Genomic DNA, 23,393 nt, shown 5'->3' on the forward strand with positions numbered 1-23,393 from the left:
TAGTTGTGTAGCAAAATTTGGCCAAACAAAAATATTCATAATCCTTTGTCGTCCTCTTACTAGCCCTTGAAGGAAAAACCAAAAGACATCAACCTAGAAGCCAAAAAATTAAGACCTTTAACATGCATGAGCTAGAAAACATCAAAACTATACACATGCATCACCATGACCTTGAGGATTCAATGGTTTTGTTGCCTGTACAGCAGAGGATTTAGGATTGTTCTTCTTGGTTGGAGTCCTTATATGGTGATGCTACTGTGGGGGAACTGAGTTGAAAATGAAATGCCGAAGCTAAAGAAAACGATTAAGGGTCTGAGAAAATTGAGGGATGGAATCGCTCGCGCGTGCAAATTCTAATGTATCATGAAAAAGTGGCACAAAGCGAACCTTGTTACAGTTTCATGTGATTACATGAAACGGCCAAAACGTGCATAGTTATTACCTTCTTTTTAGGTTTTTGGGTTTTCTATTTGGGGTTTTCAAGGATCCTAAACCACTTTTCTAGAACTACTAAAATAGTGGAATTGTGCCATCTAACCATGTTCCATGCTTTCACCTAGAGAGAGAGAGAGAGAGAGAGAGAGAGAGAGAGGAGATGCAGAACAATACATACAAGGGAGATAGAGAAAGAAGCAAACAACATGTCCACATGTCACCATTACAATAAGTAAAAGTAGACAATGAAAACCATAAAGCATATATTTTTACAGGAGAGAGAGAGAGAGAGAGAGAGAGAGAGAGAGAGAGAGAGAGAGAGAGATAATGCATATGGAGAGACATGAAAAAACAGATGCAGAGAATGGAGAGAGAGAGAGAGAGAGAGAGAGAGAGAGAGAGAGATAGAGGCATGTAGACAATGGAGAGAGAGTGCCTTTACTTTCTTCTGTGCTACCATCTTTCTAATACAAGCCATGGGGGAAGGAGCCAAATATAGAGCTAACTAGAACGGAGAGGAGGAGAGGGAGAAAGAGACGTAGATGGAACACTTGTTTTTTTTTAAACAAATCAAGGAAGGCTTAGAGTCCCACACACATTTTTGAATCATCATGTGAGGCCTACACACCTTTTTGAATCATCATGTGTATAATGTAACTAGTAAACCATGCCCAACATGATAAGCTAATGCTAGCATGTTACACCACTAATTTGCCTATGCTAAACCATGCCCAACATGATAAGCTAATGCTAGCATGTTACACCACTAATTTGCCTATGCTAAGGGAGTTAGTTGTGATAGCACAGAGGTTAGCTCCTGCATCATATGAGACTCGTGACGTGGCTCCTAGTTTTGTTTCCAGATAGGAGTCATGTCTCGACAGGAATGACGTTGAACCCCAGTTCCAGTGAGAAGACATATTTAGATAGAAGGTACTAATGCAAACTATGAATTGAACAGATGTGTACAATATAGAGAATGGAAAATCACACCAACAAACACTATATATTAGAGTGAAGACTTAGCCCAAAGTACAATGCACTAGCCTACAGTTGACACTCCCATCTCTCCCTTGTGTCTTGGATAGTGTTTCTTTTCCCTTTTACATTTTCCCAGGTACTACCCCATTGGCAAGATTCAGTTACAAGGTTGTTCCTACATCAGATGAGACTCCTAACATGGCTCCTAGTTCTGTTCCGAGATAGGAGTCACATCCGAACAAGAATGACGTTGAACCCCAAGTCCAGTGAGAAGACATATTTAGATAGAAGGTACTAATGCAAAACTATGAATTGAACAGATGTGTACAGTATAGAGAATGGAAAATCACACCAACAAACATTGTATATTAGAGTGAAGACTTAGCCCAAAGTACAATGCACTAGCCCACAGTTGACACTCCCGTCTCTCCCTTGTGTCTTGGATAGTGTTTCTTTTCCCTTTTACATTTTCCCGGGTACTACCCGTTGGCAAGATTCAGTTACAAGGTTGTTACAAGAATGGATATACAAGGTGGCGAAGGCTGGTGGGCACCGGCCGCCATGGTTGGATGAACCCCAACACCTGGCGATCACAGTGGACATTGTGTTAGCCAGTGAAGCCCACATAATTCCTTGTTATTGCCCTCCAGGGCCACTTCCATCCTTTGAAAATTAAAAACTTCATTTTTGGAATCCGAGTCTGAATCCTAAGAACTATTCCAGCCCCCTTCTTCCGGTCCTTCTTCTGTGTGGCAAGGCCCCCAAAGATGAATGTTATTGGTTTGTCCTGGGCATACTTGGGCTCATAAGCCCTCTTTTTACTACTTGGGCTCACCCTTGCATGGCCGAGTGACCCTGTCCTTTCATCCACCCATCAAAGCTGTATGTCAATGGGCTTGGCATAGGGGTACTTCTTCCTGGCCCTTTCCATTACTTCAATGGCCATCCTAGCTGCAAAGGCGTGCAGCTCATTTTTCTCTAAGAGGATGGCTGCATTCTCGAACACTCTCTGCTCGGGCTCTCTTGATCTCCTTCTTCCCCCTTGACTCCACTTCCACCCATAAGGTGGTCTGCCTGGTGTTGGTTCTGGAATGGGTCTTGTCCTTTCTCTTTCTGCCAAGAGACTCCATTGGCAAGGGGCACTGGTAGTCGTGCTCTATGTGTAAGCTATTGCCTCCTCACCCGGGTCCGCGAGTCATGATATTCCACTGCTTCCCCGTACAGCCCGAGATCCAGATGAGGGGCTTATCCTATGTGCTAACTCCCTTGCTTGAGAGTTGCACTGCCCTTGTTCTCTCCACATTCTCATCCAACTGGTTCATAAAAAGTGCGATATCATTCTATTTGGATGGTTATACTGCTCCTGCTTGTTTAGCAGCCTAGATTAAACTCCTCATATGTCTTAGCTTAGGGCCATCTCTTTGCAAAAGTTTTTGCTTCTTTGCCCCTTCTATTCCCGAAGCCTTTGTTGCATCTCTTCTTTTTCTTTCTTTCTCTCTTTTTTCCCATTCCTGGAAGTCTTCAATCATCTTTTCTTTGTTCCGCACTTTCGCGGCATGAACCTTCCTCATAGCTTCCATTTACTCATGTCTTCCCTGAGCTTAGCCTTGGATGACTTTAATTATTCTACATGTGCCTTTCTCAATTCATCCATCTGCTCCTATCTCTTCTTTAGATCGGCATGAGCTGTTGTCAGAGTGACATTGAGCTCATTAACCGTCATTTTTCCTCCTTTTACTCTTGTCATCCTGGTTTTGCAACTATTCCTGCTTTGATTGTCTCCCCGTCTTTTCTTTGCTGCTCCTTATATTCTTCCACTAAACCTTTGTATTCTTCAATTTTAGCCCTCAGGGTAGCTTCATTTCTAGCCCTTTCTTCTATGTCTTTCAATGTTGGGGTTAATCTCGTAGCTTATGTTGTTGAGATATCATTTGTTTAATATTTTTTTTCTTTTTATACATAATTCTTTATTATAGATGTCATAAAGAAGAATGGGTAAGGGTAGTATCCATATAGTGGAGGTTCTAAATAGGAGAGACAATGAGGAGCAGTGGATTCCAGAACAGTACATCAAGTTCTCATGGGTGTTGATGCAGTCAAGCACGTGAAACTCTTTAAGAGAAGCTAAAAGACATAGGTGATTTGTGCAAACATTAGAGTTTAGACAATGAACTATTGGTGTAACTATGACAATAGAAGTTCTTATTCATGTGTATATGCATAAAGAAATCTGATTGCAATCTGACAACAAAATGCAAAGGCACAAGCTAAATAGTAAGTTTATGGTATGTTTTTTGATTAAAAATTGGTTTTTTTTTATATTTTGACTTTGAAATGTAGTTTGTTTTCTAGCTCTATATGCCTCAAATTTGGAAGAATGGAAGTGGATAAATTAGTGTTTTCCATACTAAGATTGGTGCATTGTTATATAAGAATGGTGCATTATTTTTTATACTGAGATTGGTGCATTATTTTCTATACTGAGATTGGTGCATTGTTACTGAGATTGATGCATTCTTATATAACAATAAGAATACAAGTAGCTTGGCTGCCTAACAAATCTTCTTTTATGATTCATTATATGTTTTGCCTATGGTAAGAACTAACTATGGTACCTTGCAGTATATTCCACTCCCATCTTTGTCTAGTCTAGAATGGCCACTGCCTACCTTTGAGCTCTTTGTAGCTTGTTGCAAGCTTAAGCTTGCAATTGATGTACAAGCTGCAATGAACCACATAGGATCCAAAGACACTCATTTGAGTTGGTTTTTTCTATTTGGTTGTTTTGTATATTTCTTTGTGACATGTGAACGGGTGAAGAAACCAAATGAGAATTAGATGACCCATTTCTTGGGTGAACAATAGGATACAAAGAGAACCAACCATGATGATACAATTGAGTGCCGAGCTACAAAGTTAGATGTTAACTTTAGGTGACAAATGAATGTGACTGCAAATATTATGATTGCAAATAATATTACTGCAAAGAACATGGCTAGTATAATGCTATTTGTTTTAATGAATAGGTACTTCCTTTCTCGACAAACGATGTGTATGCATTTTAGTTATAGAAGATGCTATTTATTTTAATGAATAGGTACTTCATTTCTTGACAAACATTGTGTATGCATTTTAGGTATAGAAGATGGAAGCTCTTATGAGGCAATTGGATTAGCTTTGATCAAGATATGCACGATCCCACACATTCTACTATGATGGATGTGGTTGTTATTTGGGAAGGTTATGACACAACTATCACCAAAAAAGAGAGTGATTAGCTTCTTTCCTTTCTTAGGCAATAGATTTCTCTAATGGTAAATTATCCTTCTTCAAATTTATATTTCAAGCTAGATGGTAGAAAGGTTAAGACTAGATGTGAAAGTTCTATAAGTTCTTTAGGAAGGTCATGACACAATTATAGCCAACATAGAGAGTCATTGGCCTCTTGCCTTTCTTAGGATGGTCATGACAAAATTACAACCAACATAGAAAGTCATTGGCCTTCTTGCCTTTCTTAGGCAAGAGATTTCTCTATAAGTTTGTTAGGAAGGATTACAACCAACATAGAGAGTCATTGGCCTTTTGCCTTTCTTAGGCAAGAGATTTCTCTAATGTTAAATGATCCTTCATCAAACTTCTATTTCAAGCTAGATGGTAGAAGGGTTAAGACTATATGTGAAAGTTCTATAACCTGAAGCAATATATTACCCCCTATATCTTGGAGATTACGGAGTTGTAATATTCACCATCTCAAATTAATGAAAAATATTTTCAGCTTTCTCTAAAACTTGTGTTTACTAGTTTTTTGAGAATAAAATATACGTTTGCATTTGTGTCTATTTTTAAATTTTTAAGCTCATTAAAAATCAGTAAAAATAAAATCCATGTTTGTCGTGAGAATTGTTATTATAATTATTTATATATAAGTTAATTACTTTATACAGAAGTTTAGGTATAAATATATGTAAGTATAAATATAAATATAACTAGTATAACTATAAGTATAAATATACGTATAAGGAATAATATAAGTGAGTATAAGTACTACTGTGTTCATTCATTTTCACATTACATTCACTTGCTCTCCACTATTTAGCCTTTCTTATACTCTATCTTACTCCCTTACTCTCACACTGTCTTTCACTAGTGCATCATCATGACTTCTCATGTGGATTTTGACAAGTGGATCAATATCACTCGTTATGCTCACCTCGTGGTGAAAGACCAAATCTACCCTAGGGTTTGTAAGACCATAATGCTTAAGGAGTCATTTATTCTCTCACCTAGATCCTAAGACAGCTCAACCTTGGCTATGTTTTGCTCGAGATGTGATGAAGTTAGCTTCTCCATCCATAACATTACATCTAGGTGGGTCCCTATTGACTTTCTTTTCTCCATGAAGAGTGGAGATAGTCACAAGAAAGTCATTAAAAGAGCTCTAGTGCATGTGTTTTCAAACCTCTTGGGGACAACCTCCGTCCCTACCTCCTACAAAGATTATATTCTAATCAATTTGATTGAACGAGATATTGATTTTTCAATTTACATTTTATCATCAAGCATTCAGGTAGAGCATGACCATGATGATCCTATCGCTGGCATCCCATGCTTGACATACCTAGATAAAGAGATAGTAGAGACAACTCTAGACCCTCAAGTGGAGGCTAAGTAGAGCCTACAAAGCTAGCACTTACAAGCATTTAGAAGCACTTAGAGTCTCACTCGCATGGAACACCACTTGCATCCCTGACTTCTATCATCATAGAGGGTGAGAAGTACCTACTCTTGCGAGACGTCTTGGACATTCTGGAAATGACGGAGGATGAGTTGTATTGTCTCCTTGTTCGAGATGCAAGTGACAATTTCATTGACTTTGACGTACAGGATGCTCTACCTACTCTTAAGGAAATCAATCATTATAATGCTCTTATAATGGCATCAATGTGGACGACATAGCAACAATTTTCCAAGTCCAAGCATCCATTGCAAATGCTGTCTTGAGTATGATATTTTTGATGTAGAGTTTGAGAGTTTGAGAGGTTGCAAGAGGAGCTATTTGGCACTAGATACCAACAGAGGGGGCATAGATGAAGGCAAAGCTGGTCCAACCCAACGACCTCAGGCGTGGAGAAGAAACAGGACAAGGCCGAGCAAGTAAATTTACATTATTTTTTAATAAAAATTATATATTTTAGAATTGAATGTAACTTAATGTAAAGGCTTCTTATGGGATGTAGGGACCCCCGGGGGATTCATTCTTAGAAAACTTATGATATCACGTGAGTGTACAAGAGGGGGGTTTTTTGAAATGAGGCATAAGCTTATAAGGTAGGGGTGAGGGCATGTATTTAGTTGTAACTTAATGTAAAGGCTTCTTATGGGATGTAGGGACCCCCGGGGGATTCATTCTTAGAAAACTTATGATATCACGTGAGTGTACAAGAGGGGGGTTTTTTGAAATGAGGCATAAGCTTATAAGGTAGGGGTGAGGGCATGTATTTAGTTGAATACTAAATTATAAATTTAAGCTAGGGGGAGGGGGCCTCGAGGGGGGATGGGGAGGCGTATAGAAACATTAAGGATACGTCATATGTTTGTTCAATAAGGTTCAAAGTAACATACTTTAATCCAAGGAGAAGGGGTGTGTAAATGCTAGATAAAACACATAGATATAAGGAAGGGGGTGACATAGTCAATTTTAAAGGTATCCTTATAAGCTTAAATAAGGGGGTGTTATCATCTTATGAGCATCATATATAGGGGGTTTTCTTGAGGTTCATGCACGTAGGTGACATCCCCCTTTATTGTTGTGAGTGAATTCCCAGGACCGGAACAGAGAGTGTTCGAAGAACACCTCATCAACCGCGAGTAGATAGAGCCCCATGCCTTTGCCGTAGAAATAGTAGTGGAAGTAATGCATCGGGTAAGGGCGAGGCATCCGAATGCACGGCCCATCAAAGTGCAGTTCCGAAAGGCTAAAGGAATTACCAAAAAAAGGCGGCTAGAACAGGACGTAGGAATCTAGATGGGAGGATCCGAAGCAAGTTGCAATTCAGGAATAATATTTTTTTTTAAATTGCAATTGTGGGCTTTGCTGCTAGCGCGCAGCGTTCACCAATGATCGCTAAGTGTTGGCGGCCAACCAGCCCGTTGGCCGCCACCCAGATTATTGTTGGACTGATCATTGTGCAAAAAACCTGGTCTTCTTATTTTGTAACAAACTTGTAATAGCTTCTTGATGAACGGGTAGTACCCGTGGTTATAATGAAAAAAGGGGGATTAGTTGGATAAGGGGAGATAGGAGGAGAGTGAGTCGAGTCTACCGGACTGAGACTATAGAAGAGGATACATCATTGCCTAGATAGAGATATATGTCGAGTCTACTTAGGCTCTGAGGAAAGGAACAGTACCAAATAGGGACACAAGAGAGTTGAGAGAGTAGTTCATGGGCAAAGTTCTTCTAAGGCATTGTACCATAATATTCAAGAATGGATTGGATCTTGTCTCACTGTTGCTTTCTATCTATTCATCTCTGTCTATGTTGTGTTCAATCTTGTGCTAAGTTATTCTTGTCTGGATGTGATAGTTTGTCTGGAATCTAGATAGCCATAGGAACTAACCTTCTTGCATTCATGCTCCCCACACTTAGGCAGATGGTCGCTTAGCATTCTTATCGCATTGGTCACAGTCGCGTCTCCTCTTCGGAGCCAACTAGGTGGTCTAGAACCACGTAAGTGCCAGGTCCTGACCAAAACAGTACGAAGTACAAAGCTTGATTTAGTGTGTAGAAAATTTATCATCCTAAACAATACACTGGCATTTACAAGTTCTCGCATTATGTCAGGATTGATATTGAAAGCATTAGAATTTTTGTGTATCCTCGAAAAACGATCCATAAATCCTCGTTCTTTGAGGGTGTTACGCTTGGCATGAATTGGTGCCAGTTGGCTATCATGCATCAAATCCACCAAATACTCTTCAACTACTATCTCCAGAGTCGTCGATGCTTGGGATGACCAATGGTCATCCCACAACAAAGTTAGTGTGTTATTGTGTATAGAATCTGTTTTTCAGGATGACCTTTGTAGATCTTGCATCACTTCCTTGACCAACTTTGTGAAAGATACCTTTGGTATAATCAACTTTGTGGACTTTTCGTACTTCCTTCTCTCAAAGGGTGATGGTGTGCCCGTTCTCCATCTTCGTTTTTTATGATGTGGCCATGCAAGGTACCTCGGAGCTATTGGATGTTGACAAGGTGAAACATTGTTGGATTGTTTACACTCACCTATCAATTTCATTGAGAAGATTAGAAGGAGGTTATGGGTGTATCTTAGTCGGTTTTCTACAAGCAGACTTTTTTAAGCGAGCCATACTATCTTAGGACTCACAAGCAAAGAGAGTAAAGTGAAGTGGAGTGGAGTGAAGTGAAGTATGACTACAACTCACACTTTTATACACAAGTATGGTAAGAGATAAGATAGCTACTATTCATGATAAGAGCACATAAGTTATCAACAAAAAACAAAGTAGCATACTCACACTTGTATACATGGACAATAGCATCATTGGATTGCTCTATCGTTTGCAATAGCAAAGCATTAATAATATTATTCTCTACATCTAATAAGCATTAGCATCGTCAAAATATTCTTTGCCTTTCCACTTCCTACCAATTCTTTCTTGATTTCTCAACCAATTTGCATGATGTTCTCTTGCTGTTAAGTTCTTATAACATGCTTTCATGATAAGTCATCTTGTTGTATATGCCGATTATGAATCATTGGGTATGGACTTCAATATCTTCTCCTCATACCTTACCTCTATCCTCTGACATTGAAAGATCCCTGTCCCCTCCGCGCAACGAATTCAGGGGTACGAACAGCGGAAGCAGCACTTTTTGCGCGGGGCAGGGTCCCTCACTCGGGGCCTCGCCCACGGATATCCGGACGAGAGACTAATCCATCGGTTCTTCCAAAACCAAACCCAAAAAAACTTCCCTTGCCCGGAAGGCACGGGCGATTCCTCCAGGATAATTTTTCTCTAACGTAGTCAAAGGCCTTAACTAACTGAATTGATCTAAGCAAACTCGTAAGTCCCATAGTCAGATTAGGGAAAAGATTACACTTGGATCATAGAGACCAACGTTTTTTCCCTCATTGAGAGGCACAGCCGTTGATTATTTTCCATGGAACAATTTTTTTTCGGGATTTACTTCATCTATCGTACCATAACAAAATTGAGTCTCAATTTAGGGATCCATCAGTCCAGCCTAACCCCATCCACTCCCATGGGTTAGCCAACCGCCCAACCACTGTAGTGATGGGATCCAATTAGGAATTTGGTTAGGATTTGTCCCGGGTACCAGGGAAAAGAGTTCCCAGGCCCCCTAGCTAGATATTCATGTAAACTTCAAACTACTCACACCACTTACACACCCCAATATGAAATTGCCTTTGTCACAGATTCAGCTATCTTTAAAACAATCATTTAATGAAATTGCCTTTTTCACAAATTCAGCTATCTTTAAAACAATCATTTAATGAAATCATAGTGTCACTGATCATAATCCTCCAAAATCTCCGGTTGAATCCTTATTTCCAATCATTCCTTCATCGGTGTACCTATGGCATCATTGGCAACCAGAACACTCACCACCTGTCCACTCAGGAGCCTTTTCGATGGTTCCTAGCTCATAGTACTCGGCACATTTTCATCTCATCACATCTTTCCTCATTTATCCTTATCAGATCTCATCAACTCACATCTACCCATCTCCACATATCATCACATCGCATTCATTCACATCTCATCCATTCACATCCCAATTCCCATCACATTAACTTAAATCCATCACATTCAATCTCATCACCATCCTATCACATATATAACATCACATCACATCTATCCACATCATATCTCATTCATACACATCACATCTATCCACATCATATCTCATTCATACACATCCATCCAACTGTTCACATGCACGACTACCCACATTTATTCATACATTCATATCACTTCACATCAACATATATGCATGTCACATCACATCACATTCTTTCACATACACATCTACATCCATTCTTCACATACATAACCACATCCATTCTTTCACATACATCCACATACATAACCACATCCATTCTTCACTTATAAATTCACATCCATTTTTCACATACATAACCACATCCATTCTTCACTTTTACATTCACATCCATTTTCATCACATATCATTCATTTACATCCTCATTCACATGACATCACATCTCATGCATTCATTCACATCTATCTGATTCATTCACATCTATCTAATTCACATCACATCTATCTGATTCACATCACATCTCATCATATCTATTCACCTCACATCTCATCACCTCTATTCACATCACATACATCCATCCATTCATTCACACCTATCTGATTCTCATCACACCTCATTACATCTATTCACCTCACATCTCATCAACTCTATTCACATCACATCCATCCATCCATTCATTCACACCTATCTGATTCACATCACATCTATTTACCTCACATCTCATTACCTCTATTCACATCACATCCATCCATCCATTCATTCACACCTATCTGATTCTCATCACATCTCATTACATCTATTAACCTCACAAATCATTACCTCTATTCACATCACATCACATCCATCCATCCATTCACAAATCATTACCTCTATTCACATCACATCCATCCATCCATTCATTCACATCTATCTGATTCACATCACATCTATTCACTTCACATCTCATTACCTCTATTCACATCACATCCATCCATCCATTCATTCACATCTATCTGATTCTCATCACATCTTATCTGATTCTCATCACATCTATCTGATTCTCATCACATCTTATAACATCTATTCATAGAATTTAAACATAAAATTTAAGAGAATTCTAATTATGATATGAAGATTCTTTACGCATCTATTTATGCATAAAAATCAACTTCAGTGGGAATAACACTTTTATTAAAATCCTTTTATGCATCTATTTATGCATAAAAATCAACTTTAATGAGAATAACACTTTTGAAATAAAAATAAATCCTTTAATTTCTATGCATAAAATCAATTTTAATGAGAATAACACTTTTGAAATAAAAATAAATCCTTTATGCATCTTTCTATGCATAGAAATTAAATTCAATGAAAATAACATCTTTATAATAAAAATTTCCATTATGCATCTTTCTATTCATAGAAATTAAATTCAATGAAAACAACACTTTTATAATAAAAAATTTCATTATGCATCTTTCTATGCATAGAAATTAAATTCAATAATTAATATCTGTGATATCCATGCATATTCATAGGTGAATATGTACATGGAGTAAATTAGAATATTTCTTTTAGAATGCACAAACGGTGGAAATTACTCTTTTGGAATAACATAAAAATAAACTTTCTTTTCTACAAAATTCTAGAAAATTTTTTCATAACCTCCTTTGTATGGCTGACCATTTCTCATTTTTAACATTCTATTTTCAATTTAAATTAACCCCAATTAGATGTAAAGGACTTTAATCTACACAATTTTTGATTTCTAAGAGAGTAACAATAAGAAAAGTTTAATTAATCTTTTTGTTAAACATTCTAGAATAAAGAAAGGCTAAATTGCAAAGAAGAAGAAGGGGATGTCCTTTTCATCAAGGCATAGCATTAGAAATTACTTTAATCAACTAAATAAACAAGAAAATCAAGAAAACCATAGATTTAAAATAAAAAAGTAAGAAAATTTTACCTTACATGGGATTGTAAGCTTTCCTTTGGCTTGAGGGATTGAGGGTTCTACTCTTGTTTGAAGCAAGCGTGGCCACCAATTACTTTGGAGAGGATCAAGCCAAAAATAATTGAATAATCAAGAAAATTCAATGTAAAAAAATGGCTCTGGTAGGAGTAGAGTAACAGTGCATAAAACACCATTAAGCTTTTAGAAAGGGGGAGGCTTCTATTTATAGGAAAAAGTGAGCCTCTAACCAAGCAAACTGATTCTATAATTTTTCAGATAACTTTAGTCAATTTTTGACCATTTTTGGGTCAGTTTAGCTTACTTTTTGGATCTAGTTGGAATAGGAGAGAGGAGACATGAAAATATCTCATTATTTTTTAGTTTAAAACTCCTCCACACATGTGAAATAGGCACCTCCTTCATGAGGGAAGATCCCCACACAGGTATCAAAAATGCATCATTTCCTCTAAATATCTCTTCTTTTTTAACTAATAAACCTTGTCCTTAGTCAACTCTTCATCTTATGTGAGCATTTTCTCATTTTTGGGAGATTTTCTTTTATTCTTCAATTTATCTCCTCCCTACAATTGGATTAATCTTACTGGTCCATAGGAACCTTAATTGGAGCATAATTCAAAAATTTTTGAAAATTGGGACCCTTAGGCTAAGGTCCTTTATACCTATTTTTAATTAATTCCAATTGCACATTGGAAAGTTCTTTTTGAATTTATGTTTCAGGGGAAATCATTTTAGACACTAGGAGGATTTTTATATCCAAAAATATCTCAATTTTGAATTACCTCCCTCTAGACATTTTTTCTCTCCAAGCCAAAATAGATAGAAACAAGATCTGTTATTATTCTGAAAAGGGGATTGATTAGAGGGGGAGAAACTGGACATCTTGAGGGGCTAGGGAGGAATCTTACATCCTACCCCACTTAAAAAACACGAGATGTTCTCATCTCGCAGGTGGAGTATGATCTCTTTCATCATCTTCTTCTTCTTCAATCACTTCTAGCGTTACTGCCTTGGAAGTGGACGGTCGATTTGGGAACATCTCTCTTTTACTTTACCCATTCTGAGGCCGAGGTCTTGCATTACTTTGGATTGAGACTACGGGTTGGTTAGAGGGTCTACCTCTGGGGATTTCCTTGATTTTGGCAGCGGAAAGAAACCTGATTACTTTGGAAGGAAGGAGCTGGAGTCTGGAATCTTGATCCTTGATTTCCCTGTCCCAAAAACCTTGATCCAAAAGGAGTTGGGCAATCCATACTGTGATGTCCAAATCCTTGACAATCATAGCATTTCACTCCCTTGTTCAAGGGTGGAACTTCTGAAGTTGAATTCCAGGGGATTGAGTTTCAGGAAAAGGACATTTCTTCCATTCTGGAACTTCCCATATCCTGGGCTTTGACCCTGATATCTTTTAGGTGGCGGAAGGTTGGAACCACCTTCTAGAATTAAAAACCTTTTGAAAGGTGATGGTGCTCACTTCGGTGCGTGGGACTTTGACATCAAAGACCTTGGCGAAATCCTTTGCCATCCGCACTGCTTCAGCCATGGAAACTAGCTTGGCATTCTTCACAAGGATATTCAAAGGTTCGTTCAGTCCCCGAATGAACCTGGCCATCAGCTGTTCTTCATCCAATGGTGGCGAGTATTTGAGGAGGAGAGCGAACGCTTGGTGATATATTTCAATATTTTTTCTCCCCTGGGTTAACTCTAAGAATTCATTCATCTTTGTTTCCAAAAAGCCGGGAGGACAGAACCTCGTCCCCTTAGGTAAATTTTGAGATCATTCCATGTCTGGGTATTCCGATCCAGACAGTTTGTCTCGCAGTGGTTTCTCCATGCCACTCTGGCTGTTTCTACTATCTTCAGCCTTGCAAGAGCCATTTTGCTCTTCTCATTGTACCCAGTGACATCGAAGTACTCTTCCATTGCTTCGATCCACTTCTCATTGTACCCAGTGACATCGAAGTACTCTTCCATTGCTTCGATCCACTTCTCCACAGCCTCGCCCAAGTTTGTCTCGCAGTGGTTTCTCCATGCCACTCTGGCTGTTTCTACTATCTTCAGCCTTGCAAGAGCCATTTTGCTCTTCTCATTGTACCCAGTGACATCGAAGTACTCTTCCATTGCTTCGTTCATCTTTGTTTCCAAAAAGCTGGGAGGACAGCCAGTGACATCGAAGTACTCTTCCATTGCTTCGTTCATCTTTGTTTCCAAAAAGCTGGGAGGACAGAACCTCGTCCCCTTAGGTAAATTTTGAGATCATTCCATGTCTGGGTATTCCGATCCAGACAGTTTGTCTCGCAGTGGTTTCTCCATGCCACTCTGGCTGTTTCTACTATCTTCAGCCTTGCAAGAGCCATTTTGCTCTTCTCATTATACCCAGTGACATCGAAGTACTCTTCCATTGCTTCGATCCACTTCTCCACAGCCTCGCCCAAGTTTTCCCCTTCACCCTTGAAAGGTCCAGGCTGCGATCTATGAAGAGTTTTACGAACATCCAAGTCAAGCTCTTTCTCATCGAGTTGGGGGTTATCATTTCTACCACGACGACCTCGATCCATGCTCCTATCAATACAAAAATTCTTGTTAAGTCCCTTTATTTATGATAGTTCCTCACAGAATCATGGGATAAAGATATTAATATAGAACTCATTATCAGATAACAATTCATTTAGAACATATCATTCATATCTTTAACACAATAATGGTCCATTAGACCAAAATTTCCATCTGAAGAGTCCTCCATGGGAATTTCAACTATACAGATTTTTAATTTGTTATCCCTTAACTTGATCCACTGGGTTAAGTGTTAACAGTAGCAATTTGTCAGCACAATCCACTAATCTCATAGTGATTTGCTGAAGTCATTATCATCATTTCCAGTTACGAACATCATCACAGGGACTCATCCCATTCATCCTCATTGTGGTTTTTGCTCAGCTTATCACATTTCAACCAAACTTCAAGAATCATCATTTTTCAATCAGAATCCAAATCAACTCATTAGTTCTCAACCAGAATTTTAAAATCATATCAACCACATTCGAATTCATCATCTAGATAGCATTTATGCTTATAATTTCAAGGTCTTAGATTTACTCGTATATACTGCGCCAGTAAAGAGCTGCAGTTATACCCTCGGTATATACAGGTAGTCACGGTCCTTGGAATTATAAGGTAAATACCATCATGTCTAGGCCTCAAGCAAGTCAGGGATTCCATGCAATTACGGTACTTCCATCTGAAGACCCAATTACCAATTTATGAATTTCAGTCTGAATAACAATTTGTATGAATTTAGCACACAATTCCAACCATTTACTACTACTTCATAAATTTTTGACATTTTTGGCTTCTCCGTTGATCCACATTAGCCAATTTGCTCTGATACCAGCTGAAAGATCCTTGTCCCCTCCGCGCAACAAATTCAGGGGTACTAATAGCAGAAGTAGCACTTCTTCGGGGGCAGGGTCCATCACTCGGGGCCTCGCCCAACGGATATTCGGACAAGAGACTAATCCATCGGTTCTTCCAAAACCGAACCCGAAAAAGCTTCCATTGCCCGGAAAGGACGGGCGATTCCTCCAGGATAATTTTTCTCTAACGTAGTCAAAAGCCTTAAAAACTAGCTGAACTGATTTGACCGAACCCGTAAGTCCCATAGTCAGATCAAGGAAACGATTGCACTTGGATCATAGAGACCAATGCTTTTTTCCTCATTCAAAGGCACAGCCATTGATTCTTTTCCATAGAATCATTTTTGTCCGGGATTTACTTCATCTATCATACCATAACAAAATTGAGTCTCAATTTAGGGATCCATCAGTCCAACCTAACCCCATCCACTCCCATGGGTTAGCCAACCGCCCAACCACTGTAGTGATGGGATCCAATTAGGAATTTGGTTAGGATTTGTCCCGGGTACCAGGGAAAAGAGTTCCCAGGCCCCCTAGCTAGATATTCATGTAAACTTCAAACTACTCACACCACTTACACACCCCAATATGAAATTGCCTTTGTCACAGATTCAGCTATCTTTAAAACAATCATTTAATGAAATTGCCTTTTTCACAGATTCAGCTATCTTTAAAACAATCATTTAATGAAATCATAGTGTCACTGATCATAATCCTCCAAAATCTCCGGTTGAATCCTTATTTCCAATCATTCCTTCATCGGTGTACCTATGGCATCATTGGCAACCAGAACACTCACCACCTGTCCACTCAGGAGCCTTTTCGATGGTTCCTAGCTCATATGCATAAAATCAATTTCAATGAGAATAACACTTTTGAAATAAAAATAAATCCTTTATGCATCTTTCGATGCATAAAATCAATTTCAATGAGAATAACACTTTTGAAATAAAAATAAATCCTTTATGCATCTTTCTATGCATAAAACCAATTTTAATGAGAATAAAAATTTTGAAATAAAAATAAATCCTTTATGCATCTTTCCATGCATAAAATCAATTTTAATAAAAATATCACTTTTGAAATAAAAATAAATCTTTTATGCATCTTTCTATGCATAGAAATTAAATTCAATGAAAACAACACCTTTATAATAAAAATTTCCATTATGCAAGAGCGGCCACCAATTGCTTTGGAGAGGATTAACCCAAAAACAATTGAATTATCAAGAAAATTCAATGTAAATGGCTCTGGGTATAGGCATTCACCATTCTGATGTCTAGCTGACTCAGAACATACTCTGTTCCTTCCCAATAGATGCTGATAGTTAGCACTGACTCAAAAATTGATCCCTACTTATTATTAGACTGATGCATACAGATTCTCCATCACCAAAAACTCAACTAGACACATCAAGTCACCTCATCCAACACATCAAAAGCAAAGGATTATATATCCCTACACAATTGACACAGACCAAACTCATAGGTTTCATCAGATAGATTAAACAGGTTTGCGTCTCAACATCCCTAAGACGTGGGAATTAAACTGAAAGAGAAAACATCAAGAACAAAGGGAATCCATCAAAACCATCAACAAAGGGCTCTACAGTCTCGTCTCTGTAGACCTTCATCCATCAACCATAGTAGGGAATTGTTGACAAAAGTCCTTGGCTGATCTAAGTCCCAATAGGGCTGTAACTCAGAGATCTTAGGGCACCAACCATCCTACAAGAGTCTCTGTCACCTCTGCACCCTCCGCTCTACACAGAACCAAGCTCTCTCACACCAATTCGTGCATCTTATTCCCATCCAAAACATCGAACAAGAACACTATCGTCACAACAACCTCTAATCCAAACATTGTGTACACAAGCAAGCTACCCTGAGCTGCGACACAAAGAGCCAGCATCTCTTGGCTTATTTGTCCTGCTATATCAACCACCCACACTTTTTTTTAACCACCCCCGATTAACGAGAGGTCTCCCTCTTCTACACCATCTCCACCTTCAATTCTTCCAGAGAGTATCACCGCCCAGCTCCTTCATTCTCCCATACTATTTCTATTTTGGGTTTCATGCATCTACGCTAATCCACTTGGCAATGCAATGGTCATCTTCCCAAGGTCCAAACATACTCAACAAGCTTATTAATTGTTAGGGGTTTGGGGTAGGCATATAATCTTTGTAGGAGTTAGGGAAGAAGGTTATCAGGAGGTTTGAGACATGCACTAGAGCTCTTTTAACGACTTTCTTGTGGCTATCTCCACTCTTCATGGAGAAAATAAAGTCAATAGGGACCGAGCTAGATGTAAAGTAAGGGATGGAGAAGCCAACTTCATCACATCTCAAGAAAAACATAGCTAAGGTTGAGTTGTCGGGCTCTAGGTGAGATAAAAAATGACTCCTTAAGCACTATGGTCTTGCAAACCCTAGGGTAGATTTGGTCTTGCACATAAGGTGAGCATAACAAGTGGTACTGATCCACTCGTCAAAAGCCACATGAGAAGTCATGATGATGCACTAGTGCAAGACAAAGTGTGAGAGTAAGGGAGTAAGATAGAGTATAAGGAAGGCTAAATAGTGGAGAGCAAGTGAATGTAATGTGAAAATGAATGAAAACACTAGTATTAATATTCACTTGTACTTATATTTATATTATTGCTTATGCTTATATTTATACTTAGAGTTATACTAGTTATATTTATATTTATACTTACATATATTTATACCTAAACTTATATATAGAGAACTGACTTATATACAAATGCTTATAATAACAATTCTCATGGAAAATGAGATTTGACTTCTATTCATTTTTAATGAACTTAAAATTTAAAAAAATAAACACAAATGCAAGCATATATTTTATTCTAAAAAAACTAGTAAACACAAGTTTTAGTGAAAGTTGAAAATATTTTTCATTAATTTGAGATGGTGAATGTTACACAATGACTCCACAATCTCCAAGATATAGGGGGTAATATATTGCTTGTAGTTATAGAACTTTCACATATAGTCCTAACGTTTCTACCATCTAGCTTGAAATAGAAGTTTGAAGAAGGATCATTTAACATTAGAGAAATCTCTTCCCTAAGAAAGGCAAGAGGCTAATCACTCTCTATGTTGGTTGTAATTGTGTCATGACCTTCCTAAAGAACTTAGAGAACTCTCACATCTAGTCTTAACCTTTCTACCATCTTGCTTAAAATATAAATTTGAAGAAGAATCATTTAACATTAGAGAAATCTTTTGCCTAAGAAAGGCAAGAAACTAATTACTCTATTTTTTGGTGATAATTGTGTCATAACCTTCCCAAAGAATAATCACATCCATCATAGTAGAATGTGTGGGATCCTGCATGTCTTGATCCAAGCTAAGCCAATTGACTCATAAGAGCTTTCATCTTCTATACCTAAAACTCATACACAATGTTTGTTGAGAAATGAAGTACCTATTCATTGAAACAAATAGCATCCTCTATACCTGAAATGCATACACACCATTTGTCGAGAAATGAAGTACTTTCTCGAAAAATAGCCACATCCATCATAGTAGAATGTGCGGGATCCTACATGTCTTGATCCAAGCTAAGCCAACCGCCTCATAATAGATTCCATCTTCTATACCTAAAACGCATACACAATGTTTGTTGAGAAATGAAGTACCTATTCATTAAAACAAATAGCATCTTCTATACTTGAAATGCATACACACCATTTGTTGAGAAATCAAATACCTGTTCATTAAAACAAATAGCATTACACTAACCATGTTTTTAACAGTCACATTATTTGCAATTATAATATTTGTAGTCACACTCATTTGTTACCTAAAGTTAATATCTAACTTTGTAACTCGGCACTCAATTGTATCATCATGATTGGTTCTCTTTGTATCCTATTGTTCACCCAAGAAATGGGTCCTTTAATTCTCATTTGGACTTTTTCTAGCATAGGCAAATTTGATTTTCTTCACCCATTCACATGTCACAAAGAAATATATAAAATAACCAAATAGAAAAAACCAACTCAAATAAGCGTCTTTGGATTCTATGTGGATGGCTTCATTGTAGCTTGTACATCAATTTTAAGCTTAAGCTTACAAGCTGCAATGAGCTCGAAGGTAGAATGGCATCTTGCATGGAACCTTAGAACTTTGAAAGTCATGTTTAGTGTATCTAATGCAACTAATGCCAAATTCCCTTGTAGTGTATGTAGTTGAGAAAGAAAGACAAGGATGGAAAAAAATATTGGATTACACAGACCAATAATAATGGTGCCCCCAAAACCAAGATCAACTTGTTCATCATGGAGGAATAATGGATCCAAAGTGGGATCTTATTCTCGATGCTTGACCAACGTCCATTTTTGCACTTTGTGTGCTGCCGTGGTGAGATCTATAGAAAAATTGGTGTATGACTATGTGTATTGTGCTTGCAACCTGCTTTTAATGCTCAAGCCACATGTCAGAAATTGGAACAAGTTTTATCAGAGATTGGATTACATTGAGGACAAGTGGAAATCAATAAGGATGTTAAAAAGTTAGGTGCACGTGGGAATCTACCATGTAAACCATGTTTGGGAGGGTTAAAGGCAAGGTGAAAAATTGTTAGTATGATAACTAGAGAAGTATGATGCATGGAAGAAGTTACACATGGCTGTTTAGTGATGCAAGAGAATCAATTTGGTTATCACTACATTTTATAATTCAATGACAGAAGCTTGGACTTCAAGTAGCATCACACATTATATGGTAACAATCATTCTAGTGTTTGTATTGCAACCATATATTTGTTATGTAGTGTTTTAATTATGCATATTCTAACTGGGAATGTAGCACATCTTGGAAGCTCTCATGGTCCTTACTTTGTAAACGAGGGAAGTTTGGCAATATAGTCTACACAAGGCATGGAGCGATCTCATTGGCAAGCTTGATGTGGTTTTCAAAGGGCAATGGCTCATGGAGGTGGAATACATGATGCTAACCCCATGAGACAATTAGTTGAATGGTGGTATCTGTAAGATTCCTCCCCACCCCCTCAAGATGTCCAGTTTCTCCCCCTGTAATCAATCCCCTTTTCAGAATAATAACAGATCTTGTTTCTATCTATTTTGGCCTGGAGAGAGAAAATATCTAGAGGGAGGTAATTCAAAATTGAAATATTTTTGGATATAAAAATCCTCCTAGTGTCTAAAATTATTTCCCCTGAAATGGAAATTCAAAAAGAACTTTCCAATGTGCAATTGGAATTAATTAAAAATAGGTATAAAGGACCTTAGCCTAAGGGTCCAGATTTTTTTAAAAGTTTTTGAATTATGCTCTAATTAAGGTTCTTATGGACCAATAAGATTAATCCAATTGTATGGAGGAGATAAATTGAAGAATAAAAGAAAATCTCCCAAAAATGAGTAAATGCTCACATAAGATGAAGAGTTGACTAAGGACAAGGTTTATTAGTTAAAAAAGAAGAGATATTTAGAGGAAATGTTGCATTTTTGACACCTCCGTGTGGGGATCTCCCCTCATAAAGGAGGTGCCTATTTCACATGTGTGGATGAGTTTTAAACTAAAAAATAATGGGATATTTTCATCTCTCCTCTCTCCTATTCCAACTAGATACAAAAAGTAAGCTAAACTGACCCAAAAATAGTCAAAAATTGACCAAACTGATCTGAAAAATTCTAGAATCAGTTTGCTTGGTTAGAGGCTCACTTTTTCCTATAAATAGAAGCCTCCCCCTTTGTAAAATCTTAATGGTGTTTTATGCAACTGTTACTCTACTCCTACCCACATAGCCATTTACATTGAATTTTCTTGATAATTCAAATGTTTTTGGCTTAATCCTCTCCAAAGCAATTGGTGCCACTCTTGCTTCAAGCAAGAGTAGAACCCTTAATCCCTCAAGCCAAAGGAAAGCTTTCAACCCCATGTAAGCTAAATTTTTCTTACTTTTTAATTTTAAATCTATGGTTTTCTTAATTTTCTTGTTTATTTAGTTGATTAAAGTAAATTCTAATGTTATGCCTTGATGAAAAGGCCATCCCCTTCTCTTCTTTATAATTCAGCCTTTTTTTATTCTAGAATGTTTAACAAAAAGATTAATTAAACTTTTCTTATTGTTACTCTCTTGGAAATCGAAAATTGTGTAGATTAGAGTCCTTTACATCTAATTGGGATTAATTTAAATTGAAAATAGAATGTTAAAAATGAGAAATGGTCAGCCATACAAAGGAGGTTATGGCAAAATTTTCTTAAATTTTATGGAAAATAAAGTTTATTTTTATGTTATTCCAAAAGAGTAATTCTCACTGTTTGTGCATTCTAAAAGAAATATTCTAATTTACTCCATGTACATATTCACCTATGAATATGCATGGATATCACGGATATTAATAATTGAATTTAATTTCTATGCATGGAAAGATGCATAATGGAAATTTTTATAAAAGTGTTGTTTTCATTGAATTTAATTTCTATGCATAGAAAGATGCATAACGGAAAGTTTTATTATAAAAGTGTTGTTTTCATTGAATTTAATTTCTATGCATAGAAAGATGCATAAAAGATTTATTTTTATTTCAAAAGTGTTATTTTCATTAAAATTGATTTTATGCATAGAAAGATGCATAAAAGATTATTTTTATTTCAAAAGTGTTATTCTCATAAATATTGATTTTATGCATAGAAAGATGCATAAAGGATTTATTTTTATTTCAAAAGTGTTATTCTCATTAAAATTGATTTTATGCATAGAAAGATGCATAAAAGATTTATTTTTATTTCAAAAGTGTTATTTTCATTAAAATTGATTTTATGCATAGAAAGATGAATAAAAGATTATTTTTATTTTAAAAGTGTTATTTTCATTAAAATTGGTTTTATGTAAAGAAAGATGCATTAAGGATTTATTTTTATTTCAAAAGTGTTATTCTCATTGAAATTGATTTTATGCATAGAAAGACGCATAAAGGATTTATTTTTATTTCCATGGTGTTATTCTCATTGAAATTGATTTTATTTCCATGGTGTTATTCTCATTGAAATTGATTTTATGCATAGAAAGACGTATAAAGGATTTATTTTCATTTCAAAAGTGTTATTCTCATTGAAATTGATTTTATGCATAGAAAGATGCATAAAGGATTTATTTTTATTTCAAAAGTGTTATTCTCATTAAAGTTGATTCTTATGCATAAATAGATACATAAAAGGATTTTTATAAAACTGTTATTCCCACTGAAGTTGATTTTTATGCATAAATAGATGCGTAAAGAATCTTTATATCAAAATTAGAATTCTCTTAAATTCTATGAATAAATGTTATAAGATGTGATAAGAATTAGATAGATGTGATGTAAATGAATGGATGGATGTGATGTAAATGAATGGATGGATGTGATGTGAATAGAGGTAATGAGATATGAAGTGAATAGATGTGATGTGAATCAGATAGATGTGAATGAATGGATGGATGGATTTGATGTGAATAGAGGTAATGAGATGTGAGGTTAATAGATGTAATGAGATGTGATGAGAATCAGATAGGTGTGAATGAATGGATGGATGGATGTGATGTGAATAGAGGTAATGAGATGTGAGGTGAATAGATGTGATGAGAATGTGATGAGATGTGATGAGATGTGATGAGAATCAGATGGGTGTGAATGAATGGGTGGAAGGATGTGATGTGAATAGAGGTGATGAGATGTGAGTTGAATAGATGTAATGAGATGTGATGAGAATCAGATAGGTGTGAATGAATGGATGGATGGATATGATGTG

The sequence above is a fragment of the Cibotium barometz genome, chromosome 44 (assembly GCF_041138505.1).
Source record: "Cibotium barometz isolate CiBa-2024 chromosome 44, ASM4113850v1, whole genome shotgun sequence".
In the NCBI taxonomy this organism is placed as follows: Eukaryota; Viridiplantae; Streptophyta; class Polypodiopsida; order Cyatheales; family Cibotiaceae; genus Cibotium; species Cibotium barometz.